This window comes from Phyllobates terribilis, unplaced genomic scaffold (genome assembly GCF_046119375.1).
Source record: "Phyllobates terribilis strain yellow unplaced genomic scaffold, ASM4611937v1 Scaffold_5__5_contigs__length_657084704, whole genome shotgun sequence".
NCBI classification, from domain to species: Eukaryota; Metazoa; Chordata; class Amphibia; order Anura; family Dendrobatidae; genus Phyllobates; species Phyllobates terribilis.
This window is the reverse complement of record NW_027362765.1, coordinates 655,936,206-655,962,791: the sequence shown is the minus strand read 5'-3', so window position 1 is coordinate 655,962,791 and position 26,586 is coordinate 655,936,206. Positions and strand designations below refer to the sequence as shown.

The 26,586-nt window shown below is 46.4% G+C and overlaps 16 non-coding genes and 4 pseudogenes across 16 annotated transcripts; all 20 read right to left on the bottom strand.

The window, feature by feature from the left end:
* Window positions 1-392: 392 nt before the first annotated feature.
* Window positions 393-484, bottom strand: LOC141151195 (U2 spliceosomal RNA; annotated as a pseudogene).
* Window positions 485-1,599: 1,115 nt separating this feature from the next.
* Window positions 1,600-1,779, bottom strand: LOC141150657 (U2 spliceosomal RNA; annotated as a pseudogene).
* Window positions 1,780-2,575: 796 nt separating this feature from the next.
* Window positions 2,576-2,667, bottom strand: LOC141151194 (U2 spliceosomal RNA; annotated as a pseudogene).
* Window positions 2,668-3,776: 1,109 nt separating this feature from the next.
* Window positions 3,777-3,967, bottom strand: LOC141149390 (U2 spliceosomal RNA). Its single transcript, XR_012245689.1, has one exon. It is a non-coding gene; the product is annotated as a U2 spliceosomal RNA (small nuclear RNA).
* Window positions 3,968-5,082: 1,115 nt separating this feature from the next.
* On the bottom strand, window positions 5,083-5,273 carry LOC141149388 (U2 spliceosomal RNA). Its single transcript, XR_012245687.1, has one exon. It is a non-coding gene; the product is annotated as a U2 spliceosomal RNA (small nuclear RNA).
* Window positions 5,274-6,388: 1,115 nt separating this feature from the next.
* On the bottom strand, window positions 6,389-6,579 carry LOC141149713 (U2 spliceosomal RNA). Its single transcript, XR_012246001.1, has one exon. It is a non-coding gene; the product is annotated as a U2 spliceosomal RNA (small nuclear RNA).
* Window positions 6,580-7,688: 1,109 nt separating this feature from the next.
* LOC141149712 (U2 spliceosomal RNA) lies at window positions 7,689-7,879 on the bottom strand. The gene has a single exon (XR_012246000.1). It is a non-coding gene; the product is annotated as a U2 spliceosomal RNA (small nuclear RNA).
* Window positions 7,880-8,988: 1,109 nt separating this feature from the next.
* Window positions 8,989-9,179, bottom strand: LOC141149387 (U2 spliceosomal RNA). The gene has a single exon (XR_012245686.1). It is a non-coding gene; the product is annotated as a U2 spliceosomal RNA (small nuclear RNA).
* A 1,115-nt stretch (window positions 9,180-10,294) lies between these two features.
* Window positions 10,295-10,479, bottom strand: LOC141150692 (U2 spliceosomal RNA). Its single transcript, XR_012246826.1, has one exon. It is a non-coding gene; the product is annotated as a U2 spliceosomal RNA (small nuclear RNA).
* A 794-nt stretch (window positions 10,480-11,273) lies between these two features.
* Window positions 11,274-11,365, bottom strand: LOC141151291 (U2 spliceosomal RNA; annotated as a pseudogene).
* A 1,115-nt stretch (window positions 11,366-12,480) lies between these two features.
* LOC141149669 (U2 spliceosomal RNA) lies at window positions 12,481-12,671 on the bottom strand. The gene has a single exon (XR_012245960.1). It is a non-coding gene; the product is annotated as a U2 spliceosomal RNA (small nuclear RNA).
* Window positions 12,672-13,786: 1,115 nt separating this feature from the next.
* Window positions 13,787-13,977, bottom strand: LOC141149386 (U2 spliceosomal RNA). The gene has a single exon (XR_012245685.1). It is a non-coding gene; the product is annotated as a U2 spliceosomal RNA (small nuclear RNA).
* A 1,115-nt stretch (window positions 13,978-15,092) lies between these two features.
* LOC141149437 (U2 spliceosomal RNA) lies at window positions 15,093-15,283 on the bottom strand. The gene has a single exon (XR_012245734.1). It is a non-coding gene; the product is annotated as a U2 spliceosomal RNA (small nuclear RNA).
* Window positions 15,284-16,398: 1,115 nt separating this feature from the next.
* LOC141149385 (U2 spliceosomal RNA) lies at window positions 16,399-16,589 on the bottom strand. Its single transcript, XR_012245684.1, has one exon. It is a non-coding gene; the product is annotated as a U2 spliceosomal RNA (small nuclear RNA).
* A 1,115-nt stretch (window positions 16,590-17,704) lies between these two features.
* LOC141149384 (U2 spliceosomal RNA) lies at window positions 17,705-17,895 on the bottom strand. Its single transcript, XR_012245683.1, has one exon. It is a non-coding gene; the product is annotated as a U2 spliceosomal RNA (small nuclear RNA).
* Window positions 17,896-19,010: 1,115 nt separating this feature from the next.
* On the bottom strand, window positions 19,011-19,201 carry LOC141149647 (U2 spliceosomal RNA). Its single transcript, XR_012245939.1, has one exon. It is a non-coding gene; the product is annotated as a U2 spliceosomal RNA (small nuclear RNA).
* Window positions 19,202-20,316: 1,115 nt separating this feature from the next.
* Window positions 20,317-20,507, bottom strand: LOC141149383 (U2 spliceosomal RNA). The gene has a single exon (XR_012245682.1). It is a non-coding gene; the product is annotated as a U2 spliceosomal RNA (small nuclear RNA).
* A 1,115-nt stretch (window positions 20,508-21,622) lies between these two features.
* Window positions 21,623-21,813, bottom strand: LOC141149382 (U2 spliceosomal RNA). The gene has a single exon (XR_012245681.1). It is a non-coding gene; the product is annotated as a U2 spliceosomal RNA (small nuclear RNA).
* A 1,112-nt stretch (window positions 21,814-22,925) lies between these two features.
* LOC141274818 (U2 spliceosomal RNA) lies at window positions 22,926-23,116 on the bottom strand. Its single transcript, XR_012323083.1, has one exon. It is a non-coding gene; the product is annotated as a U2 spliceosomal RNA (small nuclear RNA).
* A 1,115-nt stretch (window positions 23,117-24,231) lies between these two features.
* On the bottom strand, window positions 24,232-24,425 carry LOC141150286 (U2 spliceosomal RNA). Its single transcript, XR_012246543.1, has one exon. It is a non-coding gene; the product is annotated as a U2 spliceosomal RNA (small nuclear RNA).
* Window positions 24,426-26,586: the final 2,161 nt, after the last annotated feature.

The following is a 26,586-nucleotide window of genomic DNA, read 5'->3' as shown; positions in this document are numbered from 1 at the left end:
CAAAATCCTAGTAAGGACGTGGACACACGTGAAAAGTGGACACACAGTGACAAAAAAAATTAAATAAATAGTGAAGGTTTCACAGTATAATACTGCCCGGACCTTCGACCGGGAATTGAAAAATTCCCCATCCTAAGGCCAGAAGGCCCGGAATAAGGGTGTGTGTGAAGAAAGAAATATTGAAGTGCTAGTGCAAATGTGCCATAAACTCAAGTGGGGTTCCCAATCCCAGTGAGTTAAGGCACCCCAGGGTCACCACTCCTGGGGCACTTCACACTTCGGGCTTTCGATCTTCCCCGGCCCAATGGCGTCGATCCTGGGGGGCCATGCTTTCCACCAGATGACTATATTAGCCAACTGGCGTACTAACAAGCGCCTAAGCCCCAGTGTGCATAATGTATCAATCTACTAGGGCGGCCAACATCCAAAACCGCCTTTTCGAAAGATACTACACTTGATCTTAGCCAAAAGGCCGAGAAGCGATAACCAGAATTGGTTTCAAACTACGGAGCCACCCAAGGATCCTGAAAAGTCCATTTGTGGAGATGAGCTCCTGGACTCCCGTTAAGAAGACATGTTGTCAACCTCTAGATCCCTTACATGCCTGCACTTTTCGGCTTGCTGCTGCTGCAATCCACGCGTTTTAGATCTGCATAACTCCACCTCTTTAAACACAGCACCTTCACCCCCTGCTGTTCCCACCCGCCTCAACACCGTTGGAAGGGAGGAGAACCAATTAAGGCGGGGGGTGGGGTGGAACGAGCAGCTGTCTACCCTTAGCAGGAGGGCTCCTGATTACATACCTCTCCTGCTGCTGCTGCTGCTGGCTGTCCAGCAGCAGACTGAAGGTGGCTGCTGCTGTGCACAGGTATATAAAGGCTCAGAGCCTATTATGACACGCGCAGCCAGCGTTCCATTGCCACATTCCATCTACTGCAGGCAGGATACCTGGCTGGCTGAATGTCGCTGAGAAGCTCACAGAGACCGCCATAAGCAACAGTTTAACAGAATACCACAGACTAATCAACCAAACTTTTTGGGTTGGGTTCTCTTTTATAGTCTGCAGGCATTAAATGAAAGAAGTCAGTGTTCCAGCAGAGGGAGACAACGTTTCAGAAAAGGCATTGTAGCAAACCAAAAAAGAAATTTTAAGCGCAGCAGAGTAACCAGCGCACATACCTGTTAGCTCAGGTGAGTTTAAAAGGCTGCTGTTGATAACAAGGGCATTTGCTAAATAGATGGTGTGTGTGCAACAATATACTGAAAGGTCAATTATATTGTGCAGCTTATCTCACCACCTGTAGTTATTTAGGTGAAAGCTCCAAAATGCTTGCCTAATATGTCTGTTTATCCAAAAGGAAGTAAAAAGGGAGAGCTAGAAAGATAGCATTGCATCACATTACATGGCAATGCAATGCACAGTTGCTGAAGTTGAACCAAAATGAGCTTGTAATCTGGCTTCTGCAACTTTGAACATGAAAAATCCAATGAGGAGAAGAAAAGCAAAGCCAAAGAGTCCATCCCAAAATCCGACAAACAAGCAAAATGAACAAAAAACATTGAATTCAATTCTTTCTGATTTTAGAAACTGCATTAAAGAAGGGGTGCACCGGTCCTGGAGATACTGCAATACCAGGTCAATGCGTGGAGTGGACAGAGCAAGCTCTTTTTCCATCTCCCTGTTCTAAAAATCCATTTAATATATGGTCCCCAGATAGGGGACGTATCAGATATTAAACTGATAAGAACAGATTTTTTTTTTTTTTTTGAAAGCCCGAATTCGTGTACAAAACCCGAGTGCGCTTAAAAAAGTGACAAGTGCCACAAAAAAAGTGCACTAGGATGCTGGCCTTCTTGAAACCCTCTCCAAAAGGAGAAGGGTCCCCCAAACCATTCCCCGTCCCTCCGAGCTAGAAGGCCACAGCGAGGAACAGTGACAAATAGCCACCTCCAGCCAGAGCCAGAGGCGACCCAATCTTACCCCCAATACCTGCCCGAGTTCTCACCCGAGCAAGGCACTGGGAGCCAAAGACTGTGCTCCCCTCCCGGAAGAGGGGAGCCAACAACGCTCTCCTCCCGAAAGAGGAGAGCCAGGGGGGTTCAGGGGGGAGCGGAACCTGATGGCCACACATTCCCCCCCTAGACCTGCCAAGAGAGGAACCCGTAAGGGAACCGCATCCCGACAAAATCCTAGTAAGGACGTGGACACACGTGAAAAGTGGACACACAGTGACAAAAAAAATTAAATAAATAGTGAAGGTTTCACAGTATAATACTGCCCGGACCTTCGACCGGGAATTGAAAAATTCCCCATCCTAAGGCCAGAAGGCCCGGAATAAGGGTGTGTGTGAAGAAAGAAATATTGAAGTGCTAGTGCAAATGTGCCATAAACTCAAGTGGGGTTCCCAATCCCAGTGAGTTAAGGCACCCCAGGGTCACCACTCCTGGGGCACTTCACACTTCGGGCTTTCGATCTTCCCCGGCCCAATGGCGTCGATCCTGGGGGGCCATGCTTTCCACCAGATGACTATATTAGCCAACTGGCGTACTAACAAGCGCCTAAGCCCCAGTGTGCATAATGTATCAATCTACTAGGGCGGCCAACATCCAAAACCGCCTTTTCGAAAGATACTACACTTGATCTTAGCCAAAAGGCCGAGAAGCGATAACCAGAATTGGTTTCAAACTACGGAGCCACCCAAGGATCCTGAAAAGTCCATTTGTGGAGATGAGCTCCTGGACTCCCGTTAAGAAGACATGTTGTCAACCTCTAGATCCCTTACATGCCTGCACTTTTCGGCTTGCTGCTGCTGCAATCCACGCGTTTTAGATCTGCATAACTCCACCTCTTTAAACACAGCACCTTCACCCCCTGCTGTTCCCACCCGCCTCAACACCGTTGGAAGGGAGGAGAACCAATTAAGGCGGGGGGTGGGGTGGAACGAGCAGCTGTCTACCCTTAGCAGGAGGGCTCCTGATTACATACCTCTCCTGCTGCTGCTGGCTGTCCAGCAGCAGACTGAAGGTGGCTGCTGCTGTGCACAGGTATATAAAGGCTCAGAGCCTATTATGACACGCGCAGCCAGCGTTCCATTGCCACATTCCATCTACTGCAGGCAGGATACCTGGCTGGCTGAATGTCGCTGAGAAGCTCACAGAGACCGCCATAAGCAACAGTTTAACAGAATGCCACAGACTAATCAACCAAACTTTTTGGGTTGGGTTCTCTTTTATAGTCTGCAGGCATTAAATGAAAGAAGTCAGTGTTCCAGCAGAGGGAGACAACGTTTCAGAAAAGGCATTGTAGCAAACCAAAAAAGAAATTTTAAGCGCAGCAGAGTAACCAGCGCACATACCTGTTAGCTCAGGTGAGTTTAAAAGGCTGCTGTTGATAACAAGGGCATTTGCTAAATAGATGGTGTGTGTGCAACAATATACTGAAAGGTCAATTATATTGTGCAGCTTATCTCACCACCTGTAGTTATTTAGGTGAAAGCTCCAAAATGCTTGCCTAATATGTCTGTTTATCCAAAAGGAAGTAAAAAGGGAGAGCTAGAAAGATAGCATTGCATCACATTACATGGCAATGCAATGCACAGTTGCTGAAGTTGAACCAAAATGAGCTTGTAATCTGGCTTCTGCAACTTTGAACATGAAAAATCCAATGAGGAGAAGAAAAGCAAAGCCAAAGAGTCCATCCCAAAATCCGACAAACAAGCAAAATGAACAAAAAACATTGAATTCAATTCTTTCTGATTTTAGAAACTGCATTAAAGAAGGGGTGCACCGGTCCTGGAGATACTGCAATACCAGGTCAATGCGTGGAGTGGACAGAGCAAGCTCTTTTTCCATCTCCCTGTTCTAAAAATCCATTTAATATATGGTCCCCAGATAGGGGACGTATCAGATATTAAACTGATAAGAACAGATACTACACTTGATCTTAGCCAAAAGGCCGAGAAGCGATAACCAGAATTGGTTTCAAACTACGGAGCCACCCAAGGATCCTGAAAAGTCCATTTGTGGAGATGAGCTCCTGGACTCCCGTTAAGAAGACATGTTGTCAACCTCTAGATCCCTTACATGCCTGCACTTTTCGGCTTGCTGCTGCTGCAATCCACGCGTTTTAGATCTGCATAACTCCACCTCTTTAAACACAGCACCTTCACCCCCTGCTGTTCCCACCCGCCTCAACACCGTTGGAAGGGAGGAGAACCAATTAAGGCGGGGGGTGGGGTGGAACGAGCAGCTGTCTACCCTTAGCAGGAGGGCTCCTGATTACATACCTCTCCTGCTGCTGCTGCTGCTGGCTGTCCAGCAGCAGACTGAAGGTGGCTGCTGCTGTGCACAGGTATATAAAGGCTCAGAGCCTATTATGACACGCGCAGCCAGCGTTCCATTGCCACATTCCATCTACTGCAGGCAGGATACCTGGCTGGCTGAATGTCGCTGAGAAGCTCACAGAGACCGCCATAAGCAACAGTTTAACAGAATACCACAGACTAATCAACCAAACTTTTTGGGTTGGGTTCTCTTTTATAGTCTGCAGGCATTAAATGAAAGAAGTCAGTGTTCCAGCAGAGGGAGACAACGTTTCAGAAAAGGCATTGTAGCAAACCAAAAAAGAAATTTTAAGCGCAGCAGAGTAACCAGCGCACATACCTGTTAGCTCAGGTGAGTTTAAAAGGCTGCTGTTGATAACAAGGGCATTTGCTAAATAGATGGTGTGTGTGCAACAATATACTGAAAGGTCAATTATATTGTGCAGCTTATCTCACCACCTGTAGTTATTTAGGTGAAAGCTCCAAAATGCTTGCCTAATATGTCTGTTTATCCAAAAGGAAGTAAAAAGGGAGAGCTAGAAAGATAGCATTGCATCACATTACATGGCAATGCAATGCACAGTTGCTGAAGTTGAACCAAAATGAGCTTGTAATCTGGCTTCTGCAACTTTGAACATGAAAAATCCAATGAGGAGAAGAAAAGCAAAGCCAAAGAGTCCATCCCAAAATCCGACAAACAAGCAAAATGAACAAAAAACATTGAATTCAATTCTTTCTGATTTTAGAAACTGCATTAAAGAAGGGGTGCACCGGTCCTGGAGATACTGCAATACCAGGTCAATGCGTGGAGTGGACAGAGCAAGCTCTTTTTCCATCTCCCTGTTCTAAAAATCCATTTAATATATGGTCCCCAGATAGGGGACGTATCAGATATTAAACTGATAAGAACAGATACTACACTTGATCTTAGCCAAAAGGCCGAGAAGCGATAACCAGAATTGGTTTCAAACTACGGAGCCACCCAAGGATCCTGAAAAGTCCATTTGTGGAGATGAGCTCCTGGACTCCCGTTAAGAAGACATGTTGTCAACCTCTAGATCCCTTACATGCCTGCACTTTTCGGCTTGCTGCTGCTGCAATCCACGCGTTTTAGATCTGCATAACTCCACCTCTTTAAACACAGCACCTTCACCCCCTGCTGTTCCCACCCGCCTCAACACCGTTGGAAGGGAGGAGAACCAATTAAGGCGGGGGGTGGGGTGGAACGAGCAGCTGTCTACCCTTAGCAGGAGGGCTCCTGATTACATACCTCTCCTGCTGCTGCTGCTGCTGGCTGTCCAGCAGCAGACTGAAGGTGGCTGCTGCTGTGCACAGGTATATAAAGGCTCAGAGCCTATTATGACACGCGCAGCCAGCGTTCCATTGCCACATTCCATCTACTGCAGGCAGGATACCTGGCTGGCTGAATGTCGCTGAGAAGCTCACAGAGACCGCCATAAGCAACAGTTTAACAGAATGCCACAGACTAATCAACCAAACTTTTTGGGTTGGGTTCTCTTTTATAGTCTGCAGGCATTAAATGAAAGAAGTCAGTGTTCCAGCAGAGGGAGACAACGTTTCAGAAAAGGCATTGTAGCAAACCAAAAAAGAAATTTTAAGCGCAGCAGAGTAACCAGCGCACATACCTGTTAGCTCAGGTGAGTTTAAAAGGCTGCTGTTGATAACAAGGGCATTTGCTAAATAGATGGTGTGTGTGCAACAATATACTGAAAGGTCAATTATATTGTGCAGCTTATCTCACCACCTGTAGTTATTTAGGTGAAAGCTCCAAAATGCTTGCCTAATATGTCTGTTTATCCAAAAGGAAGTAAAAAGGGAGAGCTAGAAAGATAGCATTGCATCACATTACATGGCAATGCAATGCACAGTTGCTGAAGTTGAACCAAAATGAGCTTGTAATCTGGCTTCTGCAACTTTGAACATGAAAAATCCAATGAGGAGAAGAAAAGCAAAGCCAAAGAGTCCATCCCAAAATCCGACAAACAAGCAAAATGAACAAAAAACATTGAATTCAATTCTTTCTGATTTTAGAAACTGCATTAAAGAAGGGGTGCACCGGTCCTGGAGATACTGCAATACCAGGTCAATGCGTGGAGTGGACAGAGCAAGCTCTTTTTCCATCTCCCTGTTCTAAAAATCCATTTAATATATGGTCCCCAGATAGGGGACGTATCAGATATTAAACTGATAAGAACAGATACTACACTGGATCTTAGCCAAAAGGCCGAGAAGCGATAACCAGAATTGGTTTCAAACTACGGAGCCACCCAAGGATCCTGAAAAGTCCATTTGTGGAGATGAGCACCTGGACTCCCGTTAAGAAGACATGTTGTCAACCTCTAGATCCCTTACATGCCTGCACTTTTCGGCTTGCTGCTGCTGCAATCCACGCGTTTTAGATCTGCATAACTCCACCTCTTTAAACACAGCACCTTCACCCCCTGCTGTTCCCACCCGCCTCAACACCGTTGGAAGGGAGGAGAACCAATTAAGGCGGGGGGTGGGGTGGAACGAGCAGCTGTCTACCCTTAGCAGGAGGGCTCCTGATTACATACCTCTCCTGCTGCTGCTGGCTGTCCAGCAGCAGACTGAAGATGGCTGCTGCTGTGCACAGGTATATAAAGGCTCAGAGCCTATTATGACACGCGCAGCCAGCGTTCCATTGCCACATTCCATCTACTGCAGGCAGGATACCTGGCTGGCTGAATGTCGCTGAGAAGCTCACAGAGACCGCCATAAGCAACAGTTTAACAGAATGCCACAGACTAATCAACCAAACTTTTTGGGTTGGGTTCTCTTTTATAGTCTGCAGGCATTAAATGAAAGAAGTCAGTGTTCCAGCAGAGGGAGACAACGTTTCAGAAAAGGCATTGTAGCAAACCAAAAAAGAAATTTTAAGCGCAGCAGAGTAACCAGCGCACATACCTGTTAGCTCAGGTGAGTTTAAAAGGCTGCTGTTGATAACAAGGGCATTTGCTAAATAGATGGTGTGTGTGCAACAATATACTGAAAGGTCAATTATATTGTGCAGCTTATCTCACCACCTGTAGTTATTTAGGTGAAAGCTCCAAAATGCTTGCCTAATATGTCTGTTTATCCAAAAGGAAGTAAAAAGGGAGAGCTAGAAAGATAGCATTGCATCACATTACATGGCAATGCAATGCACAGTTGCTGAAGTTGAACCAAAATGAGCTTGTAATCTGGCTTCTGCAACTTTGAACATGAAAAATCCAATGAGGAGAAGAAAAGCAAAGCCAAAGAGTCCATCCCAAAATCCGACAAACAAGCAAAATGAACAAAAAACATTGAATTCAATTCTTTCTGATTTTAGAAACTGCATTAAAGAAGGGGTGCACCGGTCCTGGAGATACTGCAATACCAGGTCAATGCGTGGAGTGGACAGAGCAAGCTCTTTTTCCATCTCCCTGTTCTAAAAATCCATTTAATATATGGTCCCCAGATAGGGGACGTATCAGATATTAAACTGATAAGAACAGATACTACACTGGATCTTAGCCAAAAGGCCGAGAAGCGATAACCAGAATTGGTTTCAAACTACGGAGCCACCCAAGGATCCTGAAAAGTCCATTTGTGGAGATGAGCACCTGGACTCCCGTTAAGAAGACATGTTGTCAACCTCTAGATCCCTTACATGCCTGCACTTTTCGGCTTGCTGCTGCTGCAATCCATGCGTTTTAGATCTGCATAACTCCACCTCTTTAAACACAGCACCTTCACCCCCTGCTGTTCCCACCCGCCTCAACACCGTTGGAAGGGAGGAGAACCAATTAAGGCGGGGGGTGGGGTGGAACGAGCAGCTGTCTACCCTTAGCAGGAGGGCTCCTGATTACTTACCTCTCCTGCTGCTGCTGGCTGTCCAGCAGCAGACTGAAGGTGGCTGCTGCTGTGCACAGGTATATAAAGGCTCAGAGCCTATTATGACACGCGCAGCCAGCGTTCCATTGCCACATTCCATCTACTGCAGGCAGGATACCTGGCTGGCTGAATGTCGCTGAGAAGCTCACAGAGACCGCCATAAGCAACAGTTTAACAGAATGCCACAGACTAATCAACCAAACTTTTTGGGTTGGGTTCTCTTTTATAGTCTGCAGGCATTAAATGAAAGAAGTCAGTGTTCCAGCAGAGGGAGACAACGTTTCAGAAAAGGCATTGTAGCAAACCAAAAAAGAAATTTTAAGCGCAGCAGAGTAACCAGCGCACATACCTGTTAGCTCAGGTGAGTTTAAAAGGCTGCTGTTGATAACAAGGGCATTTGCTAAATAGATGGTGTGTGTGCAACAATATACTGAAAGGTCAATTATATTGTGCAGCTTATCTCACCACCTGTAGTTATTTAGGTGAAAGCTCCAAAATGCTTGCCTAATATGTCTGTTTATCCAAAAGGAAGTAAAAAGGGAGAGCTAGAAAGATAGCATTGCATCACATTACATGGCAATGCAATGCACAGTTGCTGAAGTTGAACCAAAATGAGCTTGTAATCTGGCTTCTGCAACTTTGAACATGAAAAATCCAATGAGGAGAAGAAAAGCAAAGCCAAAGAGTCCATCCCAAAATCCGACAAACAAGCAAAATGAACAAAAAACATTGAATTCAATTCTTTCTGATTTTAGAAACTGCATTAAAGAAGGGGTGCACCGGTCCTGGAGATACTGCAATACCAGGTCAATGCGTGGAGTGGACAGAGCAAGCTCTTTTTCCATCTCCCTGTTCTAAAAATCCATTTAATATATGGTCCCCAGATAGGGGACGTATCAGATATTAAACTGATAAGAACAGATACTACACTTGATCTTAGCCAAAAGGCCGAGAAGCGATAACCAGAATTGGTTTCAAACTACGGAGCCACCCAAGGATCCTGAAAAGTCCATTTGTGGAGATGAGCTCCTGGACTCCCGTTAAGAAGACATGTTGTCAACCTCTAGATCCCTTACATGCCTGCACTTTTCGGCTTGCTGCTGCTGCAATCCACGCGTTTTAGATCTGCATAACTCCACCTCTTTAAACACAGCACCTTCACCCCCTGCTGTTCCCACCCGCCTCAACACCGTTGGAAGGGAGGAGAACCAATTAAGGCGGGGGGTGGGGTGGAACGAGCAGCTGTCTACCCTTAGCAGGAGGGCTCCTGATTACATACCTCTCCTGCTGCTGCTGCTGCTGGCTGTCCAGCAGCAGACTGAAGGTGGCTGCTGCTGTGCACAGGTATATAAAGGCTCAGAGCCTATTATGACACGCGCAGCCAGCGTTCCATTGCCACATTCCATCTACTGCAGGCAGGATACCTGGCTGGCTGAATGTCGCTGAGAAGCTCACAGAGACCGCCATAAGCAACAGTTTAACAGAATGCCACAGACTAATCAACCAAACTTTTTGGGTTGGGTTCTCTTTTATAGTCTGCAGGCATTAAATGAAAGAAGTCAGTGTTCCAGCAGAGGGAGACAACGTTTCAGAAAAGGCATTGTAGCAAACCAAAAAAGAAATTTTAAGCGCAGCAGAGTAACCAGCGCACATACCTGTTAGCTCAGGTGAGTTTAAAAGGCTGCTGTTGATAACAAGGGCATTTGCTAAATAGATGGTGTGTGTGCAACAATATACTGAAAGGTCAATTATATTGTGCAGCTTATCTCACCACCTGTAGTTATTTAGGTGAAAGCTCCAAAATGCTTGCCTAATATGTCTGTTTATCCAAAAGGAAGTAAAAAGGGAGAGCTAGAAAGATAGCATTGCATCACATTACATGGCTATGCAATGCACAGTTGCTGAAGTTGAACCAAAATGAGCTTGTAATCTGGCTTCTGCAACTTTGAACATGAAAAATCCAATGAGGAGAAGAAAAGCAAAGCCAAAGAGTCCATCCTAAAATCCGACAAACAAGCAAAATGAACAAAAAACATTGAATTCAATTCTTTCTGATTTTAGAAACTGCATTAAAGAAGGGGTGCACCGGTCCTGGAGATACTGCAATACCAGGTCAATGCGTGGAGTGGACAGAGCAAGCTCTTTTTCCATCTCCCTGTTCTAAAAATCCATTTAATATATGGTCCCCAGATAGGGGACGTATCAGATATTAAACTGATAAGAACAGATTTTTTTTTTTTTTTTTTTTTGAAAGCCCGAATTCGTGTACAAAACCCGAGTGCGCTTAAAAAAGTGACAAGTGCCACAAAAAAAGTGCACTAGGATGCTGGTCTTCTTGAAACACTCTCCAAAAGGAGAAGGGTCCCCCAAACCATTCTCCGTCCCTCCGAGCCAAAAGGCCACAGCGAGGAACAGGGACAAAAAGCCACCTCCAGCCGAAGCCAGAGGCGACCCAATCTTACCCCCAGCACCTGCCCGAGTTCTCACCCGAGCAAGGCACTGGGAGCCAAAGACTGTGCTCCCCTCCCGGAAGAGGGGAGCCAACAACGCTCTCCTCCCGAAAGAGGAGAGCCAGGGGGGTTCAGGGGGGAGCGGAACCTGATGGCCACACACTCCCCCCCTAGACCTGCCAAGAGAGGAACCCGTAAGGGAACCGCATCCCGACAAAATCCTAGTAGGACGTGACACACGTGAATAAGTGGACACACCGTGACAAAGAAATTAAATAAATAGTGAAGGTTTCACAGTATAATACTGCCCGGACCTTCGACCGGGAATTGAAAAATTCCCCATCCTAAGGCCAGAAGGCCCGGAATAAGGGTGTGTGCGAAGAAAGAAAATTTGAAGTGCTTGTGCAAATGTGCCATAAACTCAAGTGGGGTTCCCAATCCCAGTGAGTTAAGGCACCCCAGGGTCACCACTCCTGGGGCACTTCACACTTCGGGCTTTCGATCTTCCCCGGCCCAATGGCGTCGATCCTGGGGGGCCATGCTTTCCACCAGATGACTATATTAGCCACCTGGCGTACTAACAAGCGCCTAAACCCCAGTGTGCATAATGTATCAATCTACTAGGGCGGCCAACATCCAAAACCGCCTTTTCGAAAGATACTACACTTGATCTTAGCCAAAAGGCCGAGAAGCGATAACCAGAATTGGTTTCAAACTACGGAGCCACCCAAGGATCCTGAAAAGTCCATTTGTGGAGATGAGCTCCTGGACTCCCGTTAAGAAGACATGTTGTCAACCTCTAGATCCCTTACATGCCTGCACTTTTCGGCTTGCTGCTGCTGCAATCCACGCGTTTTAGATCTGCATAACTCCACCTCTTTAAACACAGCACCTTCACCCCCTGCTGTTCCCACCCGCCTCAACACCGTTGGAAGGGAGGAGAACCAATTAAGGCGGGGGGTGGGGTGGAACGAGCAGCTGTCTACCCTTAGCAGGAGGGCTCCTGATTACATACCTCTCCTGCTGCTGCTGCTGCTGGCTGTCCAGCAGCAGACTGAAGGTGGCTGCTGCTGTGCACAGGTATATAAAGGCTCAGAGCCTATTATGACACGCGCAGCCAGCGTTCCATTGCCACATTCCATCTACTGCAGGCAGGATACCTGGCTGGCTGAATGTCGCTGAGAAGCTCACAGAGACCGCCATAAGCAACAGTTTAACAGAATGCCACAGACTAATCAACCAAACTTTTTGGGTTGGGTTCTCTTTTATAGTCTGCAGGCATTAAATGAAAGAAGTCAGTGTTCCAGCAGAGGGAGACAACGTTTCAGAAAAGGCATTGTAGCAAACCAAAAAAGAAATTTTAAGCGCAGCAGAGTAACCAGCGCACATACCTGTTAGCTCAGGTGAGTTTAAAAGGCTGCTGTTGATAACAAGGGCATTTGCTAAATAGATGGTGTGTGTGCAACAATATACTGAAAGGTCAATTATATTGTGCAGCTTATCTCACCACCTGTAGTTATTTAGGTGAAAGCTCCAAAATGCTTGCCTAATATGTCTGTTTATCCAAAAGGAAGTAAAAAGGGAGAGCTAGAAAGATAGCATTGCATCACATTACATGGCAATGCAATGCACAGTTGCTGAAGTTGAACCAAAATGAGCTTGTAATCTGGCTTCTGCAACTTTGAACATGAAAAATCCAATGAGGAGAAGAAAAGCAAAGCCAAAGAGTCCATCCCAAAATCCGACAAACAAGCAAAATGAACAAAAAACATTGAATTCAATTCTTTCTGATTTTAGAAACTGCATTAAAGAAGGGGTGCACCGGTCCTGGAGATACTGCAATACCAGGTCAATGCGTGGAGTGGACAGAGCAAGCTCTTTTTCCATCTCCTTGTTCTAAAAATCCATTTAATATATGGTCCCCAGATAGGGGATGTATCAGATATTAAACTGATAAGAACAGATACTACACTTGATCTTAGCCAAAAGGCCGAGAAGCGATAACCAGAATTGGTTTCAAACTACGGAGCCACCCAAGGATCCTGAAAAGTCCATTTGTGGAGATGAGCTCCTGGACTCCCGTTAAGAAGACATGTTGTCAACCTCTAGATCCCTTACATGCCTGCACTTTTCGGCTTGCTGCTGCTGCAATCCACGCGTTTTAGATCTGCATAACTCCACCTCTTTAAACACAGCACCTTCACCCCCTGCTGTTCCCACCCGCCTCAACACCGTTGGAAGGGAGGAGAACCAATTAAGGCGGGGGGTGGGGTGGAACGAGCAGCTGTCTACCCTTAGCAGGAGGGCTCCTGATTACATACCTCTCCTGCTGCTGCTGCTGCTGGCTGTCCAGCAGCAGACTGAAGGTGGCTGCTGCTGTGCACAGGTATATAAAGGCTCAGAGCCTATTATGACACGCGCAGCCAGCGTTCCATTGCCACATTCCATCTACTGCAGGCAGGATACCTGGCTGGCTGAATGTCGCTGAGAAGCTCACAGAGACCGCCATAAGCAACAGTTTAACAGAATGCCACAGACTAATCAACCAAACTTTTTGGGTTGGGTTCTCTTTTATAGTCTGCAGGCATTAAATGAAAGAAGTCAGTGTTCCAGCAGAGGGAGACAACGTTTCAGAAAAGGCATTGTAGCAAACCAAAAAAGAAATTTTAAGCGCAGCAGAGTAACCAGCGCACATACCTGTTAGCTCAGGTGAGTTTAAAAGGCTGCTGTTGATAACAAGGGCATTTGCTAAATAGATGGTGTGTGTGCAACAATATACTGAAAGGTCAATTATATTGTGCAGCTTATCTCACCACCTGTAGTTATTTAGGTGAAAGCTCCAAAATGCTTGCCTAATATGTCTGTTTATCCAAAAGGAAGTAAAAAGGGAGAGCTAGAAAGATAGCATTGCATCACATTACATGGCAATGCAATGCACAGTTGCTGAAGTTGAACCAAAATGAGCTTGTAATCTGGCTTCTGCAAATTTGAACATGAAAAATCCAATGAGGAGAAGAATAGCAAAGCCAAAGAGTCCATCCCAAAATCCGACAAACAAGCAAAATGAACAAAAAACATTGAATTCAATTCTTTCTGATTTTAGAAACTGCATTAAAGAAGGGGTGCACCGGTCCTGGAGATACTGCAATACCAGGTCAATGCGTGGAGTGGACAGAGCAAGCTCTTTTTCCATCTCCCTGTTCTAAAAATCCATTTAATATATGGTCCCCAGATAGGGGACGTATCAGATATTAAACTGATAAGAACAGATACTACACTTGATCTTAGCCAAAAGGCCGAGAAGCGATAACCAGAATTGGTTTCAAACTACGGAGCCACCCAAGGATCCTGAAAAGTCCATTTGTGGAGATGAGCTCCTGGACTCCCGTTAAGAAGACATGTTGTCAACCTCTAGATCCCTTACATGCCTGCACTTTTCGGCTTGCTGCTGCTGCAATCCACGCGTTTTAGATCTGCATAACTCCACCTCTTTAAACACAGCACCTTCACCCCCTGCTGTTCCCACCCGCCTCAACACCGTTGGAAGGGAGGAGAACCAATTAAGGCGGGGGGTGGGGTGGAACGAGCAGCTGTCTACCCTTAGCAGGAGGGCTCCTGATTACATACCTCTCCTGCTGCTGCTGCTACTGGCTGTCCAGCAGCAGACTGAAGGTGGCTGCTGCTGTGCACAGGTATATAAAGGCTCAGAGCCTATTATGACACGCGCAGCCAGCGTTCCATTGCCACATTCCATCTACTGCAGGCAGGATACCTGGCTGGCTGAATGTCGCTGAGAAGCTCACAGAGACCGCCATAAGCAACAGTTTAACAGAATGCCACAGACTAATCAACCAAACTTTTTGGGTTGGGTTCTCTTTTATAGTCTGCAGGCATTAAATGAAAGAAGTCAGTGTTCCAGCAGAGGGAGACAACGTTTCAGAAAAGGCATTGTAGCAAACCAAAAAAGAAATTTTAAGCGCAGCAGAGTAACCAGCGCACATACCTGTTAGCTCAGGTGAGTTTAAAAGGCTGCTGTTGATAACAAGGGCATTTGCTAAATAGATGGTGTGTGTGCAACAATATACTGAAAGGTCAATTATATTGTGCAGCTTATCTCACCACCTGTAGTTATTTAGGTGAAAGCTCCAAAATGCTTGCCTAATATGTCTGTTTATCCAAAAGGAAGTAAAAAGGGAGAGCTAGAAAGATAGCATTGCATCACATTACATGGCAATGCAATGCACAGTTGCTGAAGTTGAACCAAAATGAGCTTGTAATCTGGCTTCTGCAACTTTGAACATGAAAAATCCAATGAGGAGAAGAAAAGCAAAGCCAAAGAGTCCATCCCAAAATCCGACAAACAAGCAAAATGAACAAAAAACATTGAATTCAATTCTTTCTGATTTTAGAAACTGCATTAAAGAAGGGGTGCACCGGTCCTGGAGATACTGCAATACCAGGTCAATGCGTGGAGTGGACAGAGCAAGCTCTTTTTCCATCTCCCTGTTCTAAAAATCGATTTAATATATGGTCCCCAGATAGGGGACGTATCAGATATTAAACTGATAAGAACAGATACTACACTTGATCTTAGCCAAAAGGCCGAGAAGCGATAACCAGAATTGGTTTCAAACTACGGAGCCACCCAAGGATCCTGAAAAGTCCATTTGTGGAGATGAGCTCCTGGACTCCCGTTAAGAAGACATGTTGTCAACCTCTAGATCCCTTACATGCCTGCACTTTTCGGCTTGCTGCTGCTGCAATCCACGCGTTTTAGATCTGCATAACTCCACCTCTTTAAACACAGCACCTTCACCCCCTGCTGTTCCCACCCGCCTCAACACCGTTGGAAGGGAGGAGAACCAATTAAGGCGGGGGGTGGGGTGGAACGAGCAGCTGTCTACCCTTAGCAGGAGGGCTCCTGATTACATACCTCTCCTGCTGCTGCTGCTGCTGGCTGTCCAGCAGCAGACTGAAGGTGGCTGCTGCTGTGCACAGGTATATAAAGGCTCAGAGCCTATTATGACACGCGCAGCCAGCGTTCCATTGCCACATTCCATCTACTGCAGGCAGGATACCTGGCTGGCTGAATGTCGCTGAGAAGCTCACAGAGACCGCCATAAGCAACAGTTTAACAGAATGCCACAGACTAATCAACCAAACTTTTTGGGTTGGGTTCTCTTTTATAGTCTGCAGGCATTAAATGAAAGAAGTCAGTGTTCCAGCAGAGGGAGACAACGTTTCAGAAAAGGCATTGTAGCAAACCAAAAAAGAAATTTTAAGCGCAGCAGAGTAACCAGCGCACATACCTGTTAGCTCAGGTGAGTTTAAAAGGCTGCTGTTGATAACAAGGGCATTTGCTAAATAGATGGTGTGTGTGCAACAATATACTGAAAGGTCAATTATATTGTGCAGCTTATCTCACCACCTGTAGTTATTTAGGTGAAAGCTCCAAAATGCTTGCCTAATATGTCTGTTTATCCAAAAGGAAGTAAAAAGGGAGAGCTAGAAAGATAGCATTGCATCACATTACATGGCAATGCAATGCACAGTTGCTGAAGTTGAACCAAAATGAGCTTGTAATCTGGCTTCTGCAACTTTGAACATGAAAAATCCAATGAGGAGAAGAAAAGCAAAGCCAAAGAGTCCATCCCAAAATCCGACAAACAAGCAAAATGAACAAAAAACATTGAATTCAATTCTTTCTGATTTTAGAAACTGCATTAAAGAAGGGGTGCACCGGTCCTGGAGATACTGCAATACCAGGTCAATGCGTGGAGTGGACAGAGCAAGCTCTTTTTCCATCTCCCTGTTCTAAAAATCCATTTAATATATGGTCCCCAGATAGGGGACGTATCAGATATTAAACTGATAAGAACAGATACTACACTTGATCTTAGCCAAAAGGCCGAGAAGCGATAACCAGAATTGGTTTCAAACTACGGAGCCACCCAAGGATCCTGAAAAGTCCATTTGTGGAGATGAGCTCCTGGACTCCCGTTAAGAAGACATGTTGTCAACCTCTAGATCCCTTACATGCCTGCACTTTTCGGCTTGCTGCTGCTGCAATCCACGCGTTTTAGATCTGCATAACTCCACCTCTTTAAACACAGCACCTTCACCCCCTGCTGTTCCCACCCGCCTCAACACCGTTGGAAGGGAGGAGAACCAATTAAGGCGGGGGGTGGGGTGGAACGAGCAGCTGTCTACCCTTAGCAGGAGGGCTCCTGATTACATACCTCTCCTGCTGCTGCTGCTGCTGGCTGTCCAGTAGCAGACTGAAGGTGGCTGCTGCTGTGCACAGGTATATAAAGGCTCAGAGCCTATTATGACACGCGCAGCCAGCGTTCCATTGCCGCATTCCATCTACTGCAGGCAGGATACCTGGCTGGCTGAATGTCGCTGAGAAGCTCACAGAGACCGCCATAAGCAACAGTTTAACAGAATGCCACAGACTAATCAACCAAACTTTTTGGGTTGGGTTCTCTTTTATAGTCTGCAGGCATTAAATGAAAGAAGTCAGTGTTCCAGCAGAGGGAGACAACGTTTCAGAAAAGGCATTGTAGCAAACCAAAAAAGAAATTTTAAGCGCAGCAGAGTAACCAGCGCACATACCTGTTAGCTCAGGTGAGTTTAAAAGGCTGCTGTTGATAACAAGGGCATTTGCTAAATAGATGGTGTGTGTGCAACAATATACTGAAAGGTCAATTATATTGTGCAGCTTATCTCACCACCTGTAGTTATTTAGGTGAAAGCTCCAAAATGCTTGCCTAATATGTCTGTTTATCCAAAAGGAAGTAAAAAGGGAGAGCTAGAAAGATAGCATTGCATCACATTACATGGCAATGCAATGCACAGTTGCTGAAGTTGAACCAAAATGAGCTTGTAATCTGGCTTCTGCAAATTTGAACATGAAAAATCCAATGAGGAGAAGAAAAGCAAAGCCAAAGAGTCCATCCCAAAATCCGACAAACAAGCAAAATGAACAAAAAACATTGAATTCAATTCTTTCTGATTTTAGAAACTGCATTAAAGAAGGGGTGCACCGGTCCTGGAGATACTGCAATACCAGGTCAATGCGTGGAGTGGACAGAGCAAGCTCTTTTTCCATCTCCCTGTTCTAAAAATCCATTTAATATATGGTCCCCAGATAGGGGACGTATCAGATATTAAACTGATAAGAACAGATACTACACTTGATCTTAGCCAAAAGGCCGAGAAGCGATAACCAGAATTGGTTTCAAACTACGGAGCCACCCAAGGATCCTGAAAAGTCCATTTGTGGAGATGAGCTCCTGGACTCCCGTTAAGAAGACATGTTGTCAACCTCTAGATCCCTTACATGCCTGCACTTTTCGGCTTGCTGCTGCTGCAATCCACGCGTTTTAGATCTGCATAACTCCACCTCTTTAAACACAGCACCTTCACCCCCTGCTGTTCCCACCCGCCTCAACACCGTTGGAAGGGAGGAGAACCAATTAAAGCGGGGGGTGGGGTGGAACGAGCAGCTGTCTACCCTTAGCAGGAGGGCTCCTGATTACATACCTCTCCTGCTGCTGCTGCTGCTGGCTGTCCAGCAGCAGACTGAAGGTGGCTGCTGCTGTGCACAGGTATATAAAGGCTCAGAGCCTATTATGACACGCGCAGCCAGCGTTCCATTGCCACATTCCATCTACTGCAGGCAGGATACCTGGCTGGCTGAATGTCGCTGAGAAGCTCACAGAGACCGCCATAAGCAACAGTTTAACAGAATGCCACAGACTAATCAACCAAACTTTTTGGGTTGGGTTCTCTTTTATAGTCTGCAGGCATTAAATGAAAGAAGTCAGTGTTCCAGCAGAGGGAGACAACGTTTCAGAAAAGGCATTGTAGCAAACCAAAAAAGAAATTTTAAGCGCAGCAGAGTAACCAGCGCACATACCTGTTAGCTCAGGTGAGTTTAAAAGGCTGCTGTTGATAACAAGGGCATTTGCTAAATAGATGGTGTGTGTGCAACAATATACTGAAAGGTCAATTATATTGTGCAGCTTATCCCACCACCTGTAGTTATTTAGGTGAAAGCTCCAAAATGCTTGCCTAATATGTCTGTTTATCCAAAAGGAAGTAAAAAGGGAGAGCTAGAAAGATAGCATTGCATCACATTACATGGCAATGCAATGCACAGTTGCTGAAGTTGAACCAAAATGAGCTTGTAATCTGGCTTCTGCAACTTTGAACATGAAAAATCCAATGAGGAGAAGAAAAGCAAAGCCAAAGAGTCCATCCCAAAATCCGACAAACAAGCAAAATGAACAAAAAACATTGAATTCAATTCTTTCTGATTTTAGAAACTGCATTAAAGAAGGGGTGCACCGGTCCTGGAGATACTGCAATACCAGGTCAATGCGTGGAGTGGACAGAGCAAGCTCTTTTTCCATCTCCCTGTTCTAAAAACCCATTTAATATATGGTCCCCAGATAGGGGACGTATCAGATATTAAACTGATAAGAACAGATACTACACTTGATCTTAGCCAAAAGGCCGAGAAGCGATAACCAGAATTGGTTTCAAACTACGGAGCCACCCAAGGATCCTGAAAAGTCCATTTGTGGAGATGAGCTCCTGGACTCCCGTTAAGAAGACATGTTGTCAACCTCTAGATCCCTTACATGCCTGCACTTTTCGGCTTGCTGCTGCTGCAATCCACGCGTTTTAGATCTGCATAACTCCACCTCTTTAAACACAGCACCTTCACCCCCTGCTGTTCCCACCCGCCTCAACACCGTTGGAAGGGAGGAGAACCAATTAAGGCGGGGGGTGGGGTGGAACGAGCAGCTGTCTACCCTTAGCAGGAGGGCTCCTGATTACATACCTCTCCTGCTGCTGCTGCTGCTGGCTGTCCAGCAGCAGACTGAAGGTGGCTGCTGCTGTGCACAGGTATATAAAGGCTCAGAGCCTATTATGACACGCGCAGCCAGCGTTCCATTGCCACATTCCATCTACTGCAGGCAGGATACCTGGCTGGCTGAATGTCGCTGAGAAGCTCACAGAGACCGCCATAAGCAACAGTTTAACAGAATGCCACAGACTAATCAACCAAACTTTTTGGGTTGGGTTCTCTTTTATAGTCTGCAGGCATTAAATGAAAGAAGTCAGTGTTCCAGCAGAGGGAGACAACGTTTCAGAAAAGGCATTGTAGCAAACCAAAAAAGAAATTTTAAGCGCAGCAGAGTAACCAGCGCACATACCTGTTAGCTCAGGTGAGTTTAAAAGGCTGCTGTTGATAACAAGGGCATTTGCTAAATAGATGGTGTGTGTGCAACAATATACTGAAAGGTCAATTATATTGTGCAGCTTATCTCACCACCTGTAGTTATTTAGGTGAAAGCTCCAAAATGCTTGCCTAATATGTCTGTTTATCCAAAAGGAAGTAAAAAGGGAGAGCTAGAAAGATAGCATTGCATCACATTACATGGCAATGCAATGCACAGTTGCTGAAGTTGAACCAAAATGAGCTTGTAATCTGGCTTCTGCAACTTTGAACATGAAAAATCCAATGAGGAGAAGAAAAGCAAAGCCAAAGAGTCCATCCCAAAATCCGACAAACAAGCAAAATGAACAAAAAACATTGAATTCAATTCTTTCTGATTTTAGAAACTGCATTAAAGAAGGGGTGCACCGGTCCTGGAGATACTGCAATACCAGGTCAATGCGTGGAGTGGACAGAGCAAGCTCTTTTTCCATCTCCCTGTTCTAAAAATCCATTTAATATATGGTCCCCAGATAGGGGACGTATCAGATATTAAACTGATAAGAACAGATACTACACTTGATCTTAGCCAAAAGGCCGAGAAGCGATAACCAGAATTGGTTTCAAACTACGGAGCCACCCAAGGATCCTGAAAAGTCCATTTGTGGAGATGAGCTCCTGGACTCCCGTTAAGAAGACATGTTGTCAACCTCTAGATCCCTTACATGCCTGCACTTTTCGGCTTGCTGCTGCTGCAATCCACGCGTTTTAGATCTGCATAACTCCACCTCTTTAAACACAGCACCTTCACCCCCTGCTGTTCCCACCCGCCTCAACACCGTTGGAAGGGAGGAGAACCAATTAAGGCGGGGGGTGGGGTGGAACGAGCAGCTGTCTACCCTTAGCAGGAGGGCTCCTGATTACATACCTCTCCTGCTGCTGCTGCTGCTGGCTGTCCAGCAGCAGACTGAAGGTGGCTGCTGCTGTGCACAGGTATATAAAGGCTCAGAGCCTATTATGACACGCGCAGCCAGCGTTCCATTGCCACATTCCATCTACTGCAGGCAGGATACCTGGCTGGCTGAATGTCGCTGAGAAGCTCACAGAGACCGCCATAAGCAACAGTTTAACAGAATGCCACAGACTAATCAACCAAACTTTTTGGGTTGGGTTCTCTTTTATAGTCTGCAGGCATTAAATGAAAGAAGTCAGTGTTCCAGCAGAGGGAGACAACGTTTCAGAAAAGGCATTGTAGCAAACCAAAAAAGAAATTTTAAGCGCAGCAGAGTAACCAGCGCACATACCTGTTAGCTCAGGTGAGTTTAAAAGGCTGCTGTTGATAACAAGGGCATTTGCTAAATAGATGGTGTGTGTGCAACAATATACTGAAAGGTCAATTATATTGTGCAGCTTATCTCACCACCTGTAGTTATTTAGGTGAAAGCTCCAAAATGCTTGCCTAATATGTCTGTTTATCCAAAAGGAAGTAAAAAGGGAGAGCTAGAAAGATAGCATTGCATCACATTACATGGCAATGCAATGCACAGTTGCTGAAGTTGAACCAAAATGAGCTTGTAATCTGGCTTCTGCAACTTTGAACATGAAAAATCCAATGAGGAGAAGAAAAGCAAAGCCAAAGAGTCCATCCCAAAATCCGACAAACAAGCAAAATGAACAAAAAACATTGAATTCAATTCTTTCTGATTTTAGAAACTGCATTAAAGAAGGGGTGCACCGGTCCTGGAGATACTGCAATACCAGGTCAATGCGTGGAGTGGACAGAGCAAGCTCTTTTTCCATCTCCCTGTTCTAAAAATCCATTTAATATATGGTCCCCAGATAGGGGACGTATCAGATATTAAACTGATAAGAACAGATACTACACTTGATCTTAGCCAAAAGGCCGAGAAGCGATAACCAGAATTGGTTTCAAACTACGGAGCCACCCAAGGATCCTGAAAAGTCCATTTGTGGAGATGAGCTCCTGGACTCCCGTTAAGAAGACATGTTGTCAACCTCTAGATCCCTTACATGCCTGCACTTTTCGGCTTGCTGCTGCTGCAATCCACGCGTTTTAGATCTGCATAACTCCACCTCTTTAAACACAGCACCTTCACCCCCTGCTGTTCCCACCCGCCTCAACACCGTTGGAAGGGAGGAGAACCAATTAAGGCGGGGGGTGGGGTGGAACGAGCAGCTGTCTACCCTTAGCAGGAGGGCTCCTGATTACATACCTCTCCTGCTGCTGCTGCTGGCTGTCCAGCAGCAGACTGAAGGTGGCTGCTGCTGTGCACAGGTATATAAAGGCTCAGAGCCTATTATGACACGCGCAGCCAGCGTTCCATTGCCACATTCCATCTACTGCAGGCAGGATACCTGGCTGGCTGAATGTCGCTGAGAAGCTCACAGAGACCGCCATAAGCAACAGTTTAACAGAATGCCACAGACTAATCAACCAAACTTTTTGGGTTGGGTTCTCTTTTATAGTCTGCAGGCATTAAATGAAAGAAGTCAGTGTTCCAGCAGAGGGAGACAACGTTTCAGAAAAGGCATTGTAGCAAACCAAAAAAGAAATTTTAAGCGCAGCAGAGTAACCAGCGCACATACCTGTTAGCTCAGGTGAGTTTAAAAGGCTGCTGTTGATAACAAGGGCATTTGCTAAATAGATGGTGTGTGTGCAACAATATACTGAAAGGTCAATTATATTGTGCAGCTTATCTCACCACCTGTAGTTATTTAGGTGAAAGCTCCAAAATGCTTGCCTAATATGTCTGTTTATCCAAAAGGAAGTTAAAAGGGAGAGCTAGAAAGATAGCATTGCATCACATTACATGGCAATGCAATGCACAGTTGCTGAAGTTGAACCAAAATGAGCTTGTAATCTGGCTTCTGCAACTTTGAACATGAAAAATCCAATGAGGAGAAGAAAAGCAAAGCCAAAGAGTCCATCCCAAAATCCGACAAACAAGCAAAATGAACAAAAAACATTGAATTCAATTCTTTCTGATTTTAGAAACTGCATTAAAGAAGGGGTGCACCGGTCCTGGAGATAGTGCAATACCAGGTCAATGCGTGGAGTGGACAGAGCAAGCTCTTTTTCCATCTCCCTGTTCTAAAAATCCATTTAATATATGGTCCCCAGATAGGGGACGTATCAGATATTAAACTGATAAGAACAGATACTACACTTGATCTTAGCCAAAAGGCCGAGAAGCGATAACCAGAATTGGTTTCAAACTACGGAGCCACCCAAGGATCCTGAAAAGTCCATTTGTGGAGATGAGCTCCTGGACTCCCGTTAAGAAGACATGTTGTCAACCTCTAGATCCCTTACATGCCTGCACTTTTCGGCTTGCTGCTGCTGCAATCCACGCGTTTTAGATCTGCATAACTCCACCTCTTTAAACACAGCACCTTCACCCCCTGCTGTTCCCACCCGCCTCAACACCGTTGGAAGGGAGGAGAACCAATTAAGGCGGGGGGTGGGGTGGAACGAGCAGCTGTCTACCCTTAGCAGGAGGGCTCCTGATTACATACCTCTCCTGCTGCTGCTGCTGCTGGCTGTCCAGCAGCAGACTGAAGGTGGCTGCTGCTGTGCACAGGTATATAAAGGCTCAGAACCTATTATGACACGCGCAGCCAGCGTTCCATTGCCACATTCCATCTACTGCAGGCAGGATACCTGGCTGGCTGAATGTCGCTGAGAAGCTCACAGAGACCGCCATAAGCAACAGTTTAACAGAATGCCACAGACTAATCAACCAAACTTTTTGGGTTGGGTTCTCTTTTATAGTCTGCAGGCATTAAATGAAAGAAGTCAGTGTTCCAGCAGAGGGAGACAACGTTTCAGAAAAGGCATTGTAGCAAACCAAAAAAGAAATTTTAAGCGCAGCAGAGTAACCAGCGCACATACCTGTTAGCTCAGGTGAGTTTAAAAGGCTGCTGTTGATAACAAGGCCATTAGCTAAATAGATGGTGTGTGTGCAACAATATACTGAAAGGTCAATTATATTGTGCAGCTTATCTCACCACCTGTAGTTATTTAGGTGAAAGCTCCAAAATGCTTGCCTAATATGTCTGTTTATCCAAAAGGAAGTAAAAAGGGAGAGCTAGAAAGATAGCATTGCATCACATTACATGGCAATGCAATGCACAGTTGCTGAAGTTGAACCAAAATGAGCTTGTAATCTGGCTTCTGCAACTTTGAACATGAAAAATCCAATGAGGAGAAGAAAAGCAAAGCCAAAGAGTCCATCCCAAAATCCGACAAACAAGCAAAATGAACAAAAAACATTGAATTCAATTCTTTCTGATTTTAGAAACTGCATTAAAGAAGGGGTGCACCGGTCCTGGAGATACTGCAATACCAGGTCAATGCGTGGAGTGGACAGAGCAAGCTCTTTTTCCATCTCCCTGTTCTAAAAATCCATTTAATATATGGTCCCCAGATAGGGGACGTATCAGATATTAAACTGATAAGAACAGATTTTTTTGATTGAATATATCTTTTATTAGCACAAAAAATAAGTTAACAGACAGTGTACAGTGCCGCAGCCCAGTACACACAGAATTCTACATCATATTTACATAGCATGAGGATACGACGCACTAACTAGACACATCACACCCCTATGCTACACAAAACACTCAATCTGAAAGAAAAAGCATGTCAATCAATACAGTACGACGAACCGTGATAAGGGATGGGGATTGGGAAAAAGGGGATGGGGAGGGGAAAATCACAGGCCCGAAGCATTATTGAAAGACAAGACACATAAGGGGAGAGGGGGAGGAGGGGTTTAGTCCTCATCCTCGTCCTCCGGACCGTCCACGATGGAATAGTCTCTGAGCAGGCTGTGGATCAGCCTGCGGCAGTCCTGGATGGACATCCTCTCCCTCCTCAAGATGAGCCGGTTCCTGGCGACCCAAACGGCATCCTTGAAGCAGTTCATAAGGCGCCAAGCCTCCTGGATGGCTTCGACGGTATGAACCCCAGGGAAGAGTCCGTAAAGCACAGAATGGTGCGATAGGCTCGCCCTGGGGACAGAGTTCCTCAGGTCGTCCTCAAGGGCAGTCAACAGGCGCTGTGCAAATCCGCAGTCCCAAAAAGTGTGCAAAGATGTTTCCTCCACGAAGGGGCACCTTGGGCAGTACCGGGTCTTGCACAGGTTCCGGGCATGCATGAATGACCGGACGGGCAGTCCGCCCTGAATCGCCATCCACGACAAGTCCTTGTGCCCGTTGGTCAGCCTGTCAGACGACACATTTGTCCACACAGTCTCCAGCGTGTCCTGGTGAAGTCCTGTGATGTTCTCCACGTCATCCTTGGCTCTGATGAGCTTGTGGATAGTTTTGGGCTTCCACAAGTCGGGCTTGAGTCCCTCCAGTTGATGTTCCCCCACAAATCGAACGACGTCTCCGTAGAACCATGGCGTCGTCCAGTTGTAGGGGAAGGAGCTGTCCCACTTGTCCCAGCCGAGTCGCCTCCAAAGAGGAAGCAGGAAGAAGCGAGACATGGACCTGCCCGCGGAGCCATTCTTGACTTGCAAAGTCCGGCGGACACAATCACACACAAAAGAGGATCGCAGGAGGGTGGGGATATCTGGAACGCCCTTCCCACCCTTGCGAGGCTCCTTGTACATGACGGCCCGCCTGACTCTGTCCATCTTGGATCCCCAGACAAAGTGAAACACTGTCCTGGTAATGGCCCTGCACACAGTGACGTGTGGGGGCCAGGCCTGCGCCATGTACTGCAAGACGGGCAGGACCTCATTACGCAGGACGAGTGCCTTACCCTCACAAGTGAGGTGTCTGAGGCTCCAGAGTCCGATCCGTTGCTTCACCTTGGCCAAGCGTTCTTGCTAGGACTTGAGGGCCGCTCCTTCCTTCCCGAACCAGACTCCCAGCACCTTGAAGAAATCCGGTTGAATGTTGAAGGGGAAGGGGGCGGAGGAGGCCGGCTGCCAATCCCCGAAGAGCATGGCTTCCGACTTCCTGCAGTTGACTTTGGCCCCTGAAGCCCGGCCGAACCTCTCACACGTCTGGACTAGGGCGTCGACTGAACCACGATCAGCGCAGAAGACGGTGACGTCGTCCATGTAGAGCGAGCACTTGACCTCGTGTCATCCCGGACCCGGTGCGGTGATCCCTCTGATCTCTCCATTCTGCCGGATAGCCTCTGCGAAGAGTTCTATAACACAAACAAAAAGAAGAGGTGATAGAGGGCAGCCTTGTCTGACCCCAGAGAGGACAGGGAAGGGGTCAGTCTTCCAGCCGTTCACCAACACCGAGCTGTGGATATCAAAATACATCAGACGGACATACGAACAAAACATGTTACCCAAACCTAACCGGTGCAGAGCTCGGCCCATGAACTCGTGGGAAACCCGGTCGAAGGCCTTCTCCTGATCCAAGGAGACCAGGGCCGCGTGTGCGCGGCGGACCTTGATGTACTCGACCGTGTCCCGCACGAGAGCGAGGCTGTCTGCAATGCGACGTCCAGGGATGCCGCAGGTCTGGTCAGGGTGGATGATCCGTCCGATGACCGTCTTAAGTCGTGTCGCCATCGTCTTGGCCAGGATCTTGTAGTCCACGTTGAGCAGAGTGATGGGACGCCAATTCCTCAGGTCGCACCTCTCTCCCTTCCGCTTGTACAAGATCGTGACCATTCCTTCCCTCAAAGATGGAG